General features: G+C 44.7%; 1 long non-coding RNA gene across 1 annotated transcript in view; it reads right to left on the bottom strand.

The window, feature by feature from the left end:
- Positions 1 to 2,087: 2,087 nt before the first annotated feature.
- LOC124093356 (uncharacterized) overlaps positions 2,088 to 16,426 on the bottom strand; it is a 60,523-nt gene continuing 46,184 nt past the window's right edge. The window contains exons 3-5 of the long non-coding RNA XR_006851934.2: positions 4,020 to 4,263; positions 3,744 to 3,866; positions 2,088 to 3,245 (exon numbers count right to left, since the gene is read on the bottom strand). This is a non-coding gene — a long non-coding RNA (uncharacterized LOC124093356). The remainder of the gene's footprint in view (positions 3,246 to 3,743; positions 3,867 to 4,019; positions 4,264 to 16,426) is intronic.

The following is a 16,426-nucleotide window of genomic DNA, read 5'->3' as shown; positions in this document are numbered from 1 at the left end:
GTCCCACCCCCCGGCCATTGTGACCCAGCCTCACCATGCTGTTAGACCCACCAAATGGGGCTCATGGAGCAGGAAATGATGGGCCCGTTTGCTGCTGTTGTTTTATGGATCTCTTGCATTTTCCTTCTGAGAAGAGCCTAGGACAAAGGCTGCCTGTTCCCTGTTTATTTTCTTGGCCTGCTGGTTCATTGATCGCCCCTCACATGCCCAGGCTGCAGCTGAGATGTGACCAGAAATGCAGGGAGCCCTGGGGTGAGTGATAGAAGTTCCTCAGAGGGCATCTACCACCCCCCGCTTAATTTCCAATAAAATAGAAAGACCGCCCTCTCTGGGAAATGGCAAAGAATCCTGATAACCCCTCTTTAAAATGTTTGGGTTTTTTTGTGTTTGTTTTCTGTTTGGGATTTTGTTTTCATGATCAAGAAAGAACAATTCCCATCAAGAGCTGAATCATGAGTGGAAGTTCCCTGACCTGCCAGAAGCCTCTAAGGACATTGGAAGGAGAAGGAATATTGGTGAACTGAGAAGTCTACCCATTGGGCTCCAAGAACTACAAACTGGCACCCCTTTCCAATTGGCCACTGTCCAGCATTTAGGCACAGGATAAGTCTCCATGAGCCTGTTACATGACAGACACTGGCAGTCCCCATCTAGTAACCAGCATAGCTTGTGCCTTCACCGACTGGCTGGAGTCCTGGGAAAAGCCACTACTTGAGTTTGATTCCCAGCTTCACGAAGCACATCTTTGTGACCTTCAGCAAGCCACTGTACCTTTCTGAGTCTCAGTTTTCTCATCTGTAAAGTGGAGTCAATAACAAGGATCTAATAGGATTCCAGGGAACATTAAGTAAGATGCACATATATAAAAGGCCTAAGTGCCAGGCCCACTTTAAGAACTCCAAATGAGCAGCTATTTATAGCTCCAGCTATCATGAACCTGAGGCTGGCTATAAAAGACTTGTCCCTTCCAAAGGTCAGAAGGGACCCAGGTGTGTGTCACTCACCGGAGTATGATTACTCAGCTCCCAAAATTCTAGAGAATACCCCTTAGGAGGATGACAGTTTTGCCTTTCCATGTTATAAGTTCCTTAGACTTATGATTCTCTGTCAAAATCACTTCGTGTTCCCTTTATCAGTATAGCCTCAAAGCCTGATAAACATCTCCAAAGAGGTGACCATCTGGCAGGTGGTACCCTTGCTTCTAGAAGGAGCAGAGAGCGTAGGGAGTAAACCATTGTGGGGTGTGTGTGTGTGTGTGTGTGTGTGCATCTGAGCTCTTTTGCATATTCTGAAAGATTCAGCAGAGAGGGTATGCAGCATCTCAGCTGACATTTGCAAACAGCTAAAATGAGAGGTGCCACATTCACCAGCAAGGTCAGAGGACTCGTGCCTGCTAACCCAGAGAGGTGGGAATTGCAGGCAGCAAACAAAAAATCACACTGCTACTTGGAAAGCTGCCAACTGCTACAATCAGAGTGAAAATAAATGGAAAAGTAAGTCAGGTGTGAATCAGCTGCTCTGGCACCGTGGGGAGGTATGGAACGCTGTTGTCAGCCCCTCTTCTCATCCTCCTGAGCCCCCCTCCTGCCCAGGCAGAATTCTCAGATACGGTTGCTGCCCAGGATTCTGCTGGTGTCCAGCCATCCCAACCCCCCACCCCTGCTTCTCCTTCCTTCTTTCATCCACTAGGGCACAATCCTGGCTTCTCCTCTCTGATTTGTATTCCCTAGGGGACTCCCGGTTTCTCAGGTGTACCTCCTCCCCCCCACACTCCCTCCAGCCTAACTAGGGATACTCATCAATCTAGAACAGAGGTCTCTCTCTGCCCCCAGTTTCCCGTGGCTCACAGGCCACCTTTTCTTGGATACTCTCAGATGAGCCATTCATCCACCAGTTTATGCCAACAAATATCCGATGAGTACCAACCTTATGCCAGGCACTGAGTGAGATGCTAAAGATAAAGAAGTGACACAAACCAATGGCATTCAGTCAAAAAGAAAGAAAATTTATAGTAAAAATTTTTAAATTGAGATTGTGGTGTTTTTGTCAGCTTTTTCATTGTGGCAACCAAAGACCTGACAGAACAATCAGAGGAGGAAAAGTTTATTTGGGGCTCACAGTTTCAGAGGTCTCAGGTTGACTCCATTTCTTGGGGCTTGAGGTGAGGCAGAACACCATGGCAAGAGTGTGAAGCGGAGAAAGTAGCTCAAGACATCACACCAGGAAGCAGAGAGAGAGAGAGAGACTCTGCTCTCCAGGGACAAAATACATACCCTAAAGTCACACCTTCAATGACCCATCTGCTCAAGCCACCTGCTACCTGCCTATGGTTACCACCCAGTTAATCCCTATCAGAGGATTGATTCACTGGTTGGGTTAAGGCTCTCCTAACCCATTAATTCACCTCTAAGCCTTCTTGCATTGTGTCACCCATGAGCTCTTAGGGGACACCTAATATCTAAACCATAACATGTAGAAAGCAAGAAGCATATAACACAGCCTAAAGTGAACAAAATTGAAGATGAAGGAGGAAAAAAATTGATTTCTTATAACTCAAGAACACTCTGCATCAGTAGTGTTGAAGCCAAGAACTGACAGGTGAGCAGGAATCGGGGTGGTGAGATCACTCCAAAAAATGGAGCATGAGGAAAGCTCTCAGCAACTTCTTTACAAAATAATTTGTCTAGGTGGGGGACGTGAAATGGAAGGTCTCCATTTGGTTGGTTATCAAGCAGAGGTAAAAGCAGACAGATAGTAGCACTGTGAAAAAAGGATCCATCAGCCAGATATCCAAATAATTATCTAAATTGTCCCAACCCTGACATTTATCACCAGCCCTTCCCTTGGAGGTACATAAGTAGAGAAATAATAAGAAGAAAGTTATTTTGTAATTACCCAGCATGAATTATGACTCTGAGAGGCTATTTCCAGGGGTACTTTAGGGTAATTTAGTTCGACATCACTGGAGTTCAATTTAGCACGACATTATCAGTGCAGTGAAACTCTAGAGCCAGGATTCTCATTGTGGCATTCCTACTGCCTGGCTGTGGACCCTGGGCTCACTGCCCCTCACTGCCGTCTCTGTGTAATGGGAGTGACAATTCCTGCTTTGCCTGCTTCTCGGAAGAGTGGAGAGAATTAAGGCAATCAGTGCAAAAATGCTTTGCAAACTGTCAAGAACGGTTCACAGGAGGGATCAGTCTTCATGCCTATCACTGAAGTTGAAGGATTTCTCTTGGTGGCACCTGACAAAAGAAAGCATAACTGAAACTGGCTTAAGGGGGAAGTTTTACTCAATAAGAAAAAAAAAGTCTAGTATTGATTAGCTTTAGGTACTATTTGATTTAGCAGCTCACGTGGTACCATCTGTACCCCCAACCCTCACTTTTTTTTCCTAGTACCCAGGCGTGCTTAACCACCGAGTAATATCCCCAGCCCTTTTTATATTTTATTTAGAGACAGGGTCTTGCTTAGTTCCCTAGGACCTCGATTAGTTGCTGAGGATGGCTTTGAACTTGCGATCCTCCTGCCTCAGCAGCCCGAGCCACTGAGATTACAGGCGTGCGCCACTGCACCAAACGCCATCTCTCACTGTCCTGCTGCCCATACTGGCTTCCTTCATAGGCTAATGTGGTGGCTGCCAGCAGCTTCTAGACCTGTACCATCCCGGGTTCAAACCCAGCAGGAAAGTGAGACTATTTATCCCTCAACATTTCAAGGAAGGTCCTGAACCAGAGTCTTACCAGCTGTCATCAAATTATGTGACCATCTGTGTCCAGAGGATGAGCCACATCTGGGTCACACCCTCAGCCCTTGAGTCCATGGGCTGAAAGTTGGAGGAGGCGGGGGTTGAGGGGGATGGATCTCTAAAGAAGCCAAGAAAAAGGATGAAAGCAAGTTGGACAACGAAAACAGCAGATGTCCAATCCACCCCCGTATCCTAAATCCCTCCACGGACGACTCCTAGGTCAGTGCTCCGGGACTCGGGATCAGCAGTAACTGAAGGCAGATGTCATTACCGACTCAAGAGTGATGCACAGCCCTGCTCAAGAATGAAGCCTGGAAGAACCTCGAGCCCACATACAGAGCATTTCATCTTTCCTTTCAGATCCAGCCTGCTTCTTCCCATGAGGACCTGGACTGTGAGTTCCATCCATTTCTACACATCTGGAGTCTGTCCATCAGCCAGCAGTTCCAAGGCTTTTCTGTCCCCAACTTCTCTCACGCTTCATATCTTTTGCTCTTACTTTCCCCTTAGGTATCCTATAAAAGATGTGGGGGACACAAAGTGTGATGAATGCTTGGGTTATTTGGGAGACAGGGGTCAGGGTGATGGGGAGAACTTCACAGAGAAAAATTAAACGGACCCTCAAGGAATTATTAGGAATTTGACAGAACAAGAGCCAAAGAAAGCCATTCCAGACTCGAATCCTTGCATCCCAAACCATTTTGATCTCTCTTTTGAAGAAAGAAAACTCTTTTCTCACCTCAGAAGTTACAAACCAGTGGCCCACAGACAGATCAGGCTGGCAGATGTGTTACACTTGGCCCACACAGCGTTTTGAAGAATTCCAGTTACTTGCCAACATTTAAAAATGGTGAGATTTTTACATAAGGATCTGGGTCTCCAGCTGCTCTGGAGAACAGGAGCTTTGGCAACTCTGGACCTGAGCTCCCAATGGGACAACAATTGCCGGCATGGAGTAGCCACTGCCCTCTGAAGACAGCAGAGGGCCACGTGTCCTGTGGACCTTGTTCCTTGGTCTCCTGTGTTACCTGCCTGGCTCCTGTTGGCATCTGAGCTTGTAAGCCTGTCACAACACAAACAACTGACCACTCATTCTTCAGCCCAATCCCATCACTGTTATGTATTACATTATGTTCTGCTGTCATATTTTTGTATTATATTAAAATATATTATTACTTAACAGTCTAATATATTTCCATTACCTCCTTACTTAGGAATCCCTAAGGATTATCCAAAGCAACAGAACCAAGTCTAAATATCCAGGGCACTCTAGGTTGACCTCACTCACCCCCTCTCTTCCATCTACCAACTCCAGGTTCCCAAACCCTCTTCACTCAAAGTGCGCCATTGCCTAACCCCCTTCCTGCCCACGACAGCATGTTCTTAATACACATCTGCAAGTTCTGAACATCCTCCCATTACTCTCAAACTTCCCTCCATCTGCAAAGTGCAGCTCAGAGGTCAGGCCCTCTGCATCGACCACCCTGACTCTTCTCCATAAAACCGTCCCTCCCTCCCCAGACCTCCCGCGGGTGGCACCCCATCCCTGCCTCATTTCTGCACCTGCCGTGTCTCCCTCTAATTATCTGTTTATGTGGCTTCCTCCTCCACACCCACCCCAGGCTGAGATCCTTGAAAGCAGAAACCGTGACTGATTCATCTTTGTATATTCAGTGCCTTTCTGTATACCTTGGCAGATATCAGACAGTCAATAAATTCTTGTTAAATGAATTAAGAAAGGAACAAACACACAGGGAACAAAATTGGCATGTGTTCATGAAATGTCACACCTCGGCAATTGTAATGAAAGAAACCCTCCCGTTGACGTTGACACTTTTCTGTCTCCAAGGAGTTGTTCCCCCTCTCTGTATCTCTATAGAAAGTTTATAATAGATCCTAAGTGAGTTATGAGAGGACAGTCATTAAGGGGAGGTCATGCTCCTTCGGTGTAGACAGGCAGAGAATTAAGAGTCAGCCTCGGTGTTGGTCTCTGAAATGTCTAGACCTTAGCAGCTACAGGTACCAATTCCAGTAAAGCTGCAAGTCCAGTCTGGGCAGAGAGTGTCAGATAAGAGAGATCTAGGATAAGTTATTCCTGCTCACTTAGCTCCAGTTCAGTCAGTGCACTTGCTATTACTTGAAGATCCCTAACTCCCTCCTACCTCAGGGCATTTGCACTTTCTATTCCCTCTGCCTAGAATCCCCTTCCCCTGTGTATTTATAGGACACACTTAGTCCTAAGATCACATTAATCTTAATAGAAAAGACTACCCTGAAAACCAAGGCAAAGCTGTGAAAGTGTGCCCTGCACCTTGCCACTCTCTACTTTTCTCTATGCTTAAAGGAGGAGCTATAGCAATAAAGTCATTAGAGACCAGAGAGAGCCAGGACTCTCTCCCCTCTCCTCTCCATCTCCTGTCTTTGTTTTTGCTTAGTTCCATTCTCTTCCACCCAGACAGGGAAGGAAGGAGGAGCCATGACTCACATCCTTTTCACTGGTAACTTAAAGAAGGACCTTCCCCCATGAGAACGTGCAAAGAGAGACGGTCCAATTGGTCTAACTGAGCCACCTGGGAAGTGCGTTCTTAGTGGTCATGTCTGGCTGGGTCCCGCCCCAGGACTGGCTCTAATGAGGCCTTTTGCATTTGATTCATCCTCATCTATCTCTGTGATCTGAGCAAGAAAGGCTCGTGTGACCAGGCATGGGTCACATGCAGACTTGGAGCACACCCCATCAGAAACAAATGGTTAAGAATAAGAGTGGAAAATCAGGATGCAATCTGTCTCTGAGAGAGGGAAAGCAAACGGGTCCCGGGAAAACCACATATTAGACAACCGACTAGAGCTTCAGGGAACTCAGAGCACTTGCTTCCATTCTTTATTTATCCCACTGAATTTTAACATCGGTTCTTGTAAATGACTAAGAGTCATATTCAAAATATCCAACTAGCATGGTGTGGTCTCCAGCCAGGCAGAGGGACCCCCGCTGCAAACCATGGAGAAGACCACCTTGGTCAACAGCGGAACAATAGCCTGATTGTACCTGTCCTTCAGGTGACACTACTGAAGCCAAGGGAGATGTTTAGATGAGTGCCCAGTCCCGTGGTGAGTTGGTAAAAGGACTTATGAGGCCTGGCACCAACTCTCAGCCTCTTTACGGTGTCCCAAACCACCTCGGTGTCCTCACCATCAAAGGGGTAAAGTGAGGGAACCAGAGAAGAGTTGCTATTATGATCCTGGCCACTTGGAGCAAGAAGCCAGGATGCTATAGTGTGCTATAGTGTGCAAAGAAGTCAACTCCTTCCGTTCTGCTTAGCCTGAGCCGCAAAAACCTGGAAAGCAGTGCCTGCCAGACGGCAGGATAGGGAGCAGCCAATGGGAAGGGGAGCTTGCAGCCAGCATGACAGATACCAGAAGGGCTGCAGCTATTCTGGGATCCAGGCAGTAGCTGCTCCATCACCCCGGCCCTTCTAGATCCTACTTCTCTGTGGTAGTGGGGAGACCTCCACCCTCTCTCCAGCTCTCTATTGATGTAATGTCTGGGACCTGAGACTTCTGAGCCAAGCAGTCAGACCAAAGGGAATCATCCCATTAAAGAACAGAAAAGGATTAAATATCATGTCAAAACATGGCAAATGCTTAGTCATTGTCCTTATTGGAACTCCACAGTCAACCCAACCATGCATAACCCATCTGGTCCAAATGTCCCATGTTACTAGATAAAGAAACTAAAGACCTGGAAGGGGATGTGACTTGCCCCAAGATCCGACAGAGAATTTAAAGGAGAGTCAAGTGCCGCCCGATTTCTCAGTCCAGGACCCCTACCCTGGGCTGCCCAGCATTGGGAGGTGTTGATTCTCATTCTTAGGGCCGCCATCCTTCAACCTCATGGGGCCGGTTGAGCTTGGTCCTCCCTGGATGGATCAATTCTTCACCTTCACCCGTGTTGCCCCCATAAAGGCCACACTATAACTGCAGGTGTGGCTTCCTGCTGCAGCCACACTGAGGACAGCACAGTGCATCCTTGGGCAGATGCTCTCCTCTGGATTCAGAACCTGGGGCAGCCCAAAGACCCCAGCCCTCCCCCTCCTCCAGTCCACAATGGGCTGGCCCCTCTCCGCTCTCCAGGCCAAAAGTGTCTCTCAGGCAAAGACATCTTAGCCCCAGAGTCCCTCCCTGAGAGAAAAACCAAATAAAAGAATGGGCAAGAAGTCAACTCCTTCCGTTCTGCTCCTAACAGGTCCCAACCTCCCTTCCACTGTTCCCAGCTTCTCTGCCTAGGTGGACAGCAGGGAGTGTTTTGTGCAGCTCCACCTTGCCCTCCCTGCAAGAGGTTTGTGGTTAAGAGCCACATAGACCAGTCAGAATCTGGCTCTGCCATTAACAAAGTAGGAGACCTGGAAATACCCTACCTCACCTGCCTGTTTTTGTGACTGTAAAATATGGGGTAAGATGGGGCTTGAATGACATAAAGGATTTGGCTCCATGCCTAAGGTACAGTAAGCACCGGTGGCTTTCAGTGGTGGGACAATAGCAATGCCCACACAACATGGGGCAAAAGAGGACATCACTGTAGCCACCCGCCCCCCACCCCGCTGTATTCTCTGCTCCTCTCAGCCCCAGTCAGGTGTTTTCCCTAATTGCTTTCATATCCCCACCCCCATCCCCACTGTCTCTCTCTCTCTCTCTCTCCCTCCCTCCTGGGGATCTAACCCAGAAACACTTTACCACTGAGCCACAAGCCCAGCACTTTTTTTTTTTTTTTTTGAGACAGGGTCTCATCAAGTTGCCAAGGCTGGCCTTGAACTTGCAATCCTCCTGCCTTAGCTTCCTGAGTCACTAGAATGACAGGCATGCACCACCACACCCAGCTTATTGCAGAAATTTTAAAAGATGGCACAGGTTAAACACTGAACACAAGGTAAATGTTTGATGAGTGACAGTCATAAGCTTTTCCACCAGCTACCTATTTCCTTCAGCAAATTGCCCAATTTATCTGGAGCTCAGTGGCTTTTTTTTATAAAATTGTGATTTAAAAACAAAGGAAAAAGAAACATCATCCTCTGCGGGGCTGCCCTAAGAATAAGACAAAATATTCCACGTGCAGTACTTAACCTCATGTCTGGCTCCAAAAGGAGCTCAATAAATATTAGCTATGCATCAACTTCGCAGGGGCAGGGAGCCAGAAAGTGACAGCTACAGCTCCAACCAAGAGCTTGTGGTTCCGATCCAGCAATGCCTGGCAAGAGAGATAATGAGAGGAAAGGAACAAATCAGCAATGGTGGCCTCACAGCCACAGGCAGGAACAAGTCACCCCACATGGGACTGCTTTTCTGTACCTAATCTAAGAGATAGACAGTGCACCTTTATCTATGTGAACAGGTAAGAGAGAGAGAGAGAGAAGGTTCACAGAGGTGCGTATGACCTCATTTAGTGCCAGGGTGTTTCCAGGCAAAGTTCCGATTGGCAAGACTTATTGAAATTCCTCCTATAAATAGGTCCCACTTCCCAACCGCCTCAGAAGGAAGCCTGCTGCTCTTCCCAATTCCTGCCTCTCACCTCCTCTTCTGTAGTCCCTGAAACTCTCCTTCGCCGAAAATCCCAGGGCAGGAGCTGGGCTCCCTCCCACCACCCTCTTCCCACAGTCCTGAGCCTGCCTGCACTAAGCAAATGATGGAGAGGCATGACTCAGAGCCCGTGGCTGGGAACGGGACCAGGTCAGTGGTCTGCCCATGGAGTCGAGGGACTGCTAGGCACCTCTGGACAGCATCAGAACCCTAAGTGGAAGCAGCTGGAGAGGGCACAGCCTTGTCAGACACCCACGAAGGAGCCAGACAAGAGGGGTGCTCTGTGAGATGGATGCACTTAGGACAGACACCACACCTCAGGGCCAAAGAGGAGCTCAGAGCAAATACACTCAGCAAATACCTGGCTTTCCTGGGGACATCTTCTCCCATCACTTTTATTTAGAGGTTGTATGTACTCGTCGTGTATGACATGATGTTTTGCTACATGTACACACTGTAAAGTGATGAAATCAAGCTGGTTAACAAATTCATTATAAGGTAAACTAATTTTTCCTGGTGAGAACACTGAAGATCTACTCCCTTAGCAATTCCAAGTGTGCATTATTATTAATCATACTCACCATGCTGTACCATAGATCTCCAGAATCTATTCACCGTTATCTAATCGAAACTTTGTACACTTTGACCAACATCTTCCTGTCTACCGTCCTGACCCTTCTCCTCTCTGCTTCTGTAAACTTGACTTTTCCGCATGACCCACATAACTGAGGTCACACAGTATCCGTCTATGCTTGGCTCATTCCAATTAGCATAATGTCCTCCAGTTTCATCCATGTTGTTTCAAAGAATTTCCTTCTTTTTTTTAAGGTTGAGTAGAATTCAGTGTGTGTGTGTGTGTGTGTGTGTGTGTGTGTGTGTGTTATGGCATTTTGTTTAGCCATTCTTCTATTAATGGACTCTTAGGTTGGTTCCATATCTTGGTTATTTTGAATGATGCTACCATTCAAAACGTGGGAATACAGGTAAGCCTTCAACAAACTGATTTTATTTCCCATAGAATAGCCTTGCTTTCTCTTCCTATGTTGTCCTGTATTCTCCCTTTACAGCACTTTGTACCCTTGCAGTGACTTAAAATCTGTCTTCCTGCTTCCCTCCTCCCTGAGCAGAGACTTTATCTGCTTTGTTGCTGGCTGCATCTCCAAAGCTCAGCATGTTGTCTGGTGCACAGTAGGGGCTTAATAAATATTTAATAACTAACTTATGAAAAAGTCTCTTTCTGACTTCCCCTTAGGTAGGATGCAAATGAGATGCACGGCCAGCTGCTCCCAGTCCCCCTATCAGAGCCTGCATGTATACAGGTCAAGTAGTCAGCCTTCAAATTTAGCAAGTCCCAGTTCCACCTCTTATTAGCCATGAAATCTCAGGCAAATTATTTAACCTCTGCCCCCATACCCTGATTCATTTTTCTCCACAGCATTTATGACCTGTCAAATATTCGTGTGCTTACTTGTGTGTTTATTGTCTGCCTTCCAACAGAAATGAGCACCACTTTGTTTTGTTCATTGCTAAACAGGAGGGGTAATCAAAATATTTAACAACCCAGCATCAAGGATACTGACCAATCAGAATAGATATTGGCCCTGTAATTCTGGACATTGTATATGTACCTCAGATGGGCTAGGAATATAATAGGTTCTCATTAAGTGTGTGTTAAACATATGGATAAGCCAGGCATGGTGGCACACACCTGTAATTCCAGCAACTTGGGTGGCTGAGGCAGGAAGATCTTGAGTTCAAAGACAACCTCAGTAACGTAGTGAAGCCCTAGGTAATTTAGCAAGACCCTGTCTCAAACTAAAAAATAAAAAGGGCTGGGGATATGGCTCAGTGGTTAATCACCCCTAGGTTCAATCCCCAGTACCAAAAAAAAAAGAATGAATTTGAATCATTCTCTCTTTATCCTCTTCCCTTTCTGCCCCGTGGTATTTCTGAGAAGCTAAGGAAGTGTCTGTTTTCTGTGGCCCCCAGTATCTCTCTCTACACATAGCAAGATGTCTGTGCTCCAGGACCTCAAAGTGACGGCATCTGCTGTTTCTACCTCCAACCATGCTAGAAGTGAGTGATAATACCTAATAATCAGCAACTCAGATTTTTTGCCAATGGAGACAATTCTAAGTCTAGTAACTACATGGGGCTTGCAGGTCAACAGCAATGACTCTGAGAAAGATTTGACCAAGAGAATATTGAGTGACAAAGGAGGTTCCCTCCACCCACCTTTCATTTCTCTCTATACCTCCCAACAGGGAAGGCAGCCAGGACAGGGAAGAGAACAGGAGACCCCTGTCAATCGCATCATATATGAATACATCTGATCTTGAGACAGGCAATCCTAAGATTTTCACCCACCTCTCTGCATGCTCCCTTGCACACACACACAATGTGAATACATTCACACGTCCCCATGCACCCATGCACACTATGTGGCACTCAGGCATGCACACACACTTACACACACATGTGTATACACACATGCATGCACACATGTGTCTCTGAAGTGCACAGGATGCATGCAGGACGTTACAGCCAATGCCAGCGGATTGAAGTGGAGGATCGTCAAGCAGCGGCAGGAAGAAAACATCAGAAAGCTCAAGAACAGGACAAGGGATCCGGGAACCAAGGAGCAGAAAGAGAGTGGGAACTGGCCACGAGAAAAAAGGACAACCTGAGATCATTGCCTGAAGAATAATTGCTGTTATTTGAGTGGTAGCTCCATGCTTGCCTCTACCAACTCCCTCCCAAAATAATAATAATAATAATAATATTAATAATAATAATAATAAAAAGAAGAATTGACCTGTGCCAGATGCTATACTAAATGCTTTGTGTGGGTTAATTAATTAATAACCCCATGTCAGGGTATTTTGTCACTATCACTATTATTATTGTTGCTCCAAAGACCGTGCTCATAACTAATGTGTTATGTAGCTTCCCGAAATATAATCCTGCCTCCCAGATTCACTCAAGACATTTCAGAGTTGGAAACAGAAGGCATCCAATTCACTCTCATGTAATGACTCTAATAGGAATGGCCAGGTCATTGAGCTTTTATAAAGGACCAAGAACTGTACCAGATATTGCCTCTTTCAAAACTCGCAGTGGCCCTTTGAGGAACTGGTTAAGATCATGTCCATTTTTTTCCTTTGGTCTTTTTAGATATACGTGACAATACGGTGTATTTTGACATATACATACATGGAGTATAACTTCCCATTCTTGTGATTGTACATGATGTGGAACTACATTGGTTGTGTACTCACATATGAACATAGGAAAGTTATGTCCAGTTCATTCTACTGTCTTTCCTATTCCCATATGTGTATATATACCACAATTTCTTTATCCATTCATCTGTTAAAGGACACCTAGATTGGTCCCACAGCTTACCTCTTGTGAATTGAGTTGCTATAAACATTGATGTGGCTGCATCACTGTAGTATACTAATTTTCAGTCCTTTGGGTATAAACCAAGGAGTGGGATAACTAGGTCAAATGGTGGTGGTTCAATTTCAGGTTTTCTGAGGAATCTCCATACTGCTTTCCATATAGGTTGTACCACTTCGCAGTCCCACCAGCAATGTATGAGTGAACCTTTTTCCCCACGTCCTCACCAACATTTATTGTTACTTGTATTCTTGAATATTGCCATTCTGACTGAAGTGAGAAGGAATCTCAGTATAGTTTTAATTTGCATTTCTCTAATTACTAGAGATGTTGACCATTCTTTCATGTATTTATTGACCATTTGTATTTCTTCTTCTGTGAAGTGCTTATTCAGTTCCTTTGCCCATTTATTGATTGGGTTATTTGTTTATTTGGTGTTAAGTTTTTTGAGTTTGTAATCTTTTTGTTATGTCAATCTACCATCTTTACTCTCAAGCATCTCCCAACAGAAGCAGCAGCAGCAGCAGCAGCACCTTGTTAACACCAGCTACACATTTTTCCCCAGATGGTTTTCACTGCCAGTTCACCAGATTCTACTAAAGGCCTCATTAAGTTACGATAATGTGGAAAGAGAGTTGTTTTTCCCATTCTTAAACCTTCCCAATAAGAGTAGAGATCAGCTTTCCATTTCTTCCTCTATGTTCATTCAACTAAGGTTTCATAATTTTCCCAGAATAAATTTCTTCTGTGGCAAATTAAATTCATTCTCATGTCATCAAAGGTATTCTGTCACTAATTTACCATGTGTTCAGGAAAGCATAATAATGAAAACGATATTTCAACTCATTTCATTTTCTACAACTCGCTGATTAGTTTATGTGCACATTCCCAATGTGGTATATCCTTGAAAGTTGCAGTTTCCTTAATTTGAAAGAGACCCTAAACACTGGGTGCAGTTGTGCATGCCTATAATTCCAGTGGCTGGGTAGGCTGAGGCAGGAGGACCGCAAATTTGAGGCCAGCCTCAGCAACTTCGCAAGACCCTAAGCAACTTACAGAGACCCTGTCTTAAAATAAAAGATAAAAATGGTTGGGATGTAGCTCAATGTTAAAGCACCTCTAGGTTCCATTCCCAGTATGAAAGAAAGAAGGAAGGACAGATCCCTGAAAAGCCATGAAATCTCATAATTCATTACTTTGCTAGGATTCAAAATGAAGCCACTTCACTGGGATTCAAAACTAATTCACTCCTTTCCATTCTCCTGCAAGACTACTGTATTGGAGGAGAAAGCCACTTTACAAAGAGAAGTGGCCCACCAGTCCAGTGTCTCAATGTAGATTTGTTGATATTTACACATGTAATTATTCTCTTTGCTAAGTATAAAAAAAAAATTACCTCTACAGTAGCCAACCAGTGCTACGCTTAAGACGTTTAAGCAAGGGATAGTCTAAACTGAGTTCAGTATTTCCCAAACCATGGCCCACTAGAAACTATTCCCAATATTAATAGCTCTGATAAACAAAAGCAAGAAGAGGAGAAGGAGTAAAATCAGGGGAAGAAAAGGGAAAATGGGAAAAAGAAGAGAAGAAAGAAAAACAGAGATCCAAAATGAGCTTAGGAAAAGCTGCGTTCTATTTCCTTCATTTTCCGATGCTCTCGGTAATGATTTGCTTTGTGACCCTTCACACATTAAAGCCCCTGAGAAATCTTCCAAGGAGTAAGTTTGCTTTGTTTTGTTTAATTCACTGCTTCTCAAACTTATTTGAGAACATTCATCTTTCTCATGGCACATAGTATACCGTGAAACACCACTTTGGGATTCATAGAATCCTTCGATGAGTCATAGAATGATTAAAAGTAGAAAGTCATTTAAAACATTTCTACCTCGTTGAATCTCGCTTTTACAGGGGATATTATATGCAATCATAATGTTCTTGAATCAGGGCTTCCTATAGGTTTGGCAACTTATCTCGCACAAGAACGCATTAAAATCATCTGCAAATGTGATATTTTCCTTTTCTCATTCCCTTTTCTCCTCTCTGGCCATTTGGTACAATTTATTGGTTGTCCTTTATGCATAACTATTTCAGCAATTCTGTCCTCTGCTATTTATTTTACTTTTTTTATTTAGCAAACCTATCTGTAGTCCTCACTGTGTACTGTTCAGAGTAGCTTTATTAATAACTGCTTGTGCCTGAAATAACCCCATGAGTTAGGTGCCATTATTATACTATCCCATTTCACAGGTACGAAAAAGGAAGTTTCACATGACAATGAGGTATTCTTGCCTATATCCTATTCCTTAAAGAAACTGTCACTAATATATTTTTCTTCAGGCATATTATTGGTTTTAATTGTAAATATGAACTTAGTATCATGTAAAGGAAGAAAATCACCTTTCTTTCTTATTTGTTTTAGTCAACATTAAAAATTGAACTGTACTGAACACTTTTCATAATTATCTTTCATAATTGTCTCCACTGAAACAAGTGTTTTCTACCGTTTTTCAGTTAGTAAAAGAAAGATGCTCACTTTGCTTTTCTGAGGCCAACAGTCTTCAGTTTACAGTTGGATTCATTGTTTCAACGTGATGAAAGATTTTATTTCTAAATTCGCTCCTTTCCTTTCTCTAATGGGGGAGGGGAAGCAAATGGCATTTTCCTCAGTCAATTCAGTAGGTGAATATTGATGCAGTGGCTACTAGGTTACTCTGCACTAGACACTGTAGAACATGAAAGATCAAAATACCCATAACATGAGAAAAAAGGGCCGGAGGAGCAGTTTTCTAGAACCAAACAGGGAGAGGAATTTGAGAACGCTGGAAATTTCCAGAAACTATGGAAATTCCTGCTTGTTATTCTATGACTCTATTTGAGCTCCCCCACAATAAAGACTTAAGGTATTACTTAAATGAAAGAGGCCCCAGGTCAGCTGACTGGCAACCAGAGGCAGTGGCAGCGCCATAATGGATTTGTCCACAGCCATCTTCTTAGCAGCTATAACCTCATCATCTGGCCAATTGCCCAACACACAGTAAGTGTTCACAAAAAATGAGCCCACTCTTTGATCAAACCAACTAACCAGGCCAGTTTTTAAATACAGGACAGCAAAAGACTTGTTCAACAGACCGGAGGAAAAGAGGCACTTATGAAAATACCACCCTCATATGAAGCCAATCTGGAGATGGGGAAGGGGAGCAGGAAGCTTGGAGGGAGCAGGACAACAGAAGGAATCCCTGGGGACTGCAGAAAGAAGAAAGCACCATGAGGTTGTTGGTAGCCTTCAGTCCCCTAGAGACATGTCCAGGCACCCCCAACCTGAACCAGGCAGTTGGTCCTTTGCTTCCCAAGGACTCTGCAGTCTCAAGCCAAGGGGAAGTTGGTCTACGCCACACAAAGGTCATATCCCACAGAGAGCTCATGGGGTCAGGAATTAGGGACAATCAAGGAAAAAAATAGGGTTCCTCAAAAAAAGCCTTCAGCCCATCATCTGATCCTGGAGACCACAATACATTCAGACCCAGAGAAACAGATGTCACATAGCAACTCAAGAGACAGCTCCCGTCCAGTGAACAAACATTGAGTACCACATACATTTCTCTACTTTCTTCCCATTGTTATTCATGTCTTCAGTTTCAACCACCCTTTTGCTTTCCCCTGCTCCATTCCAAGCTCTCTCCATTTTCCCTTTGGGGTCTACCTCCTCCG

Source organism: Marmota monax, unplaced genomic scaffold (assembly GCF_021218885.2).
Source record: "Marmota monax isolate L192 unplaced genomic scaffold, Marmota_monax_Labrador192_F-V1.1 WCK01_AAM20220418_F8-fsc00038, whole genome shotgun sequence".
In the NCBI taxonomy this organism is placed as follows: domain Eukaryota; kingdom Metazoa; phylum Chordata; class Mammalia; order Rodentia; family Sciuridae; genus Marmota; species Marmota monax.
The sequence above is the reverse complement of the archived record's forward strand: the minus strand, read 5'-3'. Positions and strand labels throughout refer to the sequence as shown.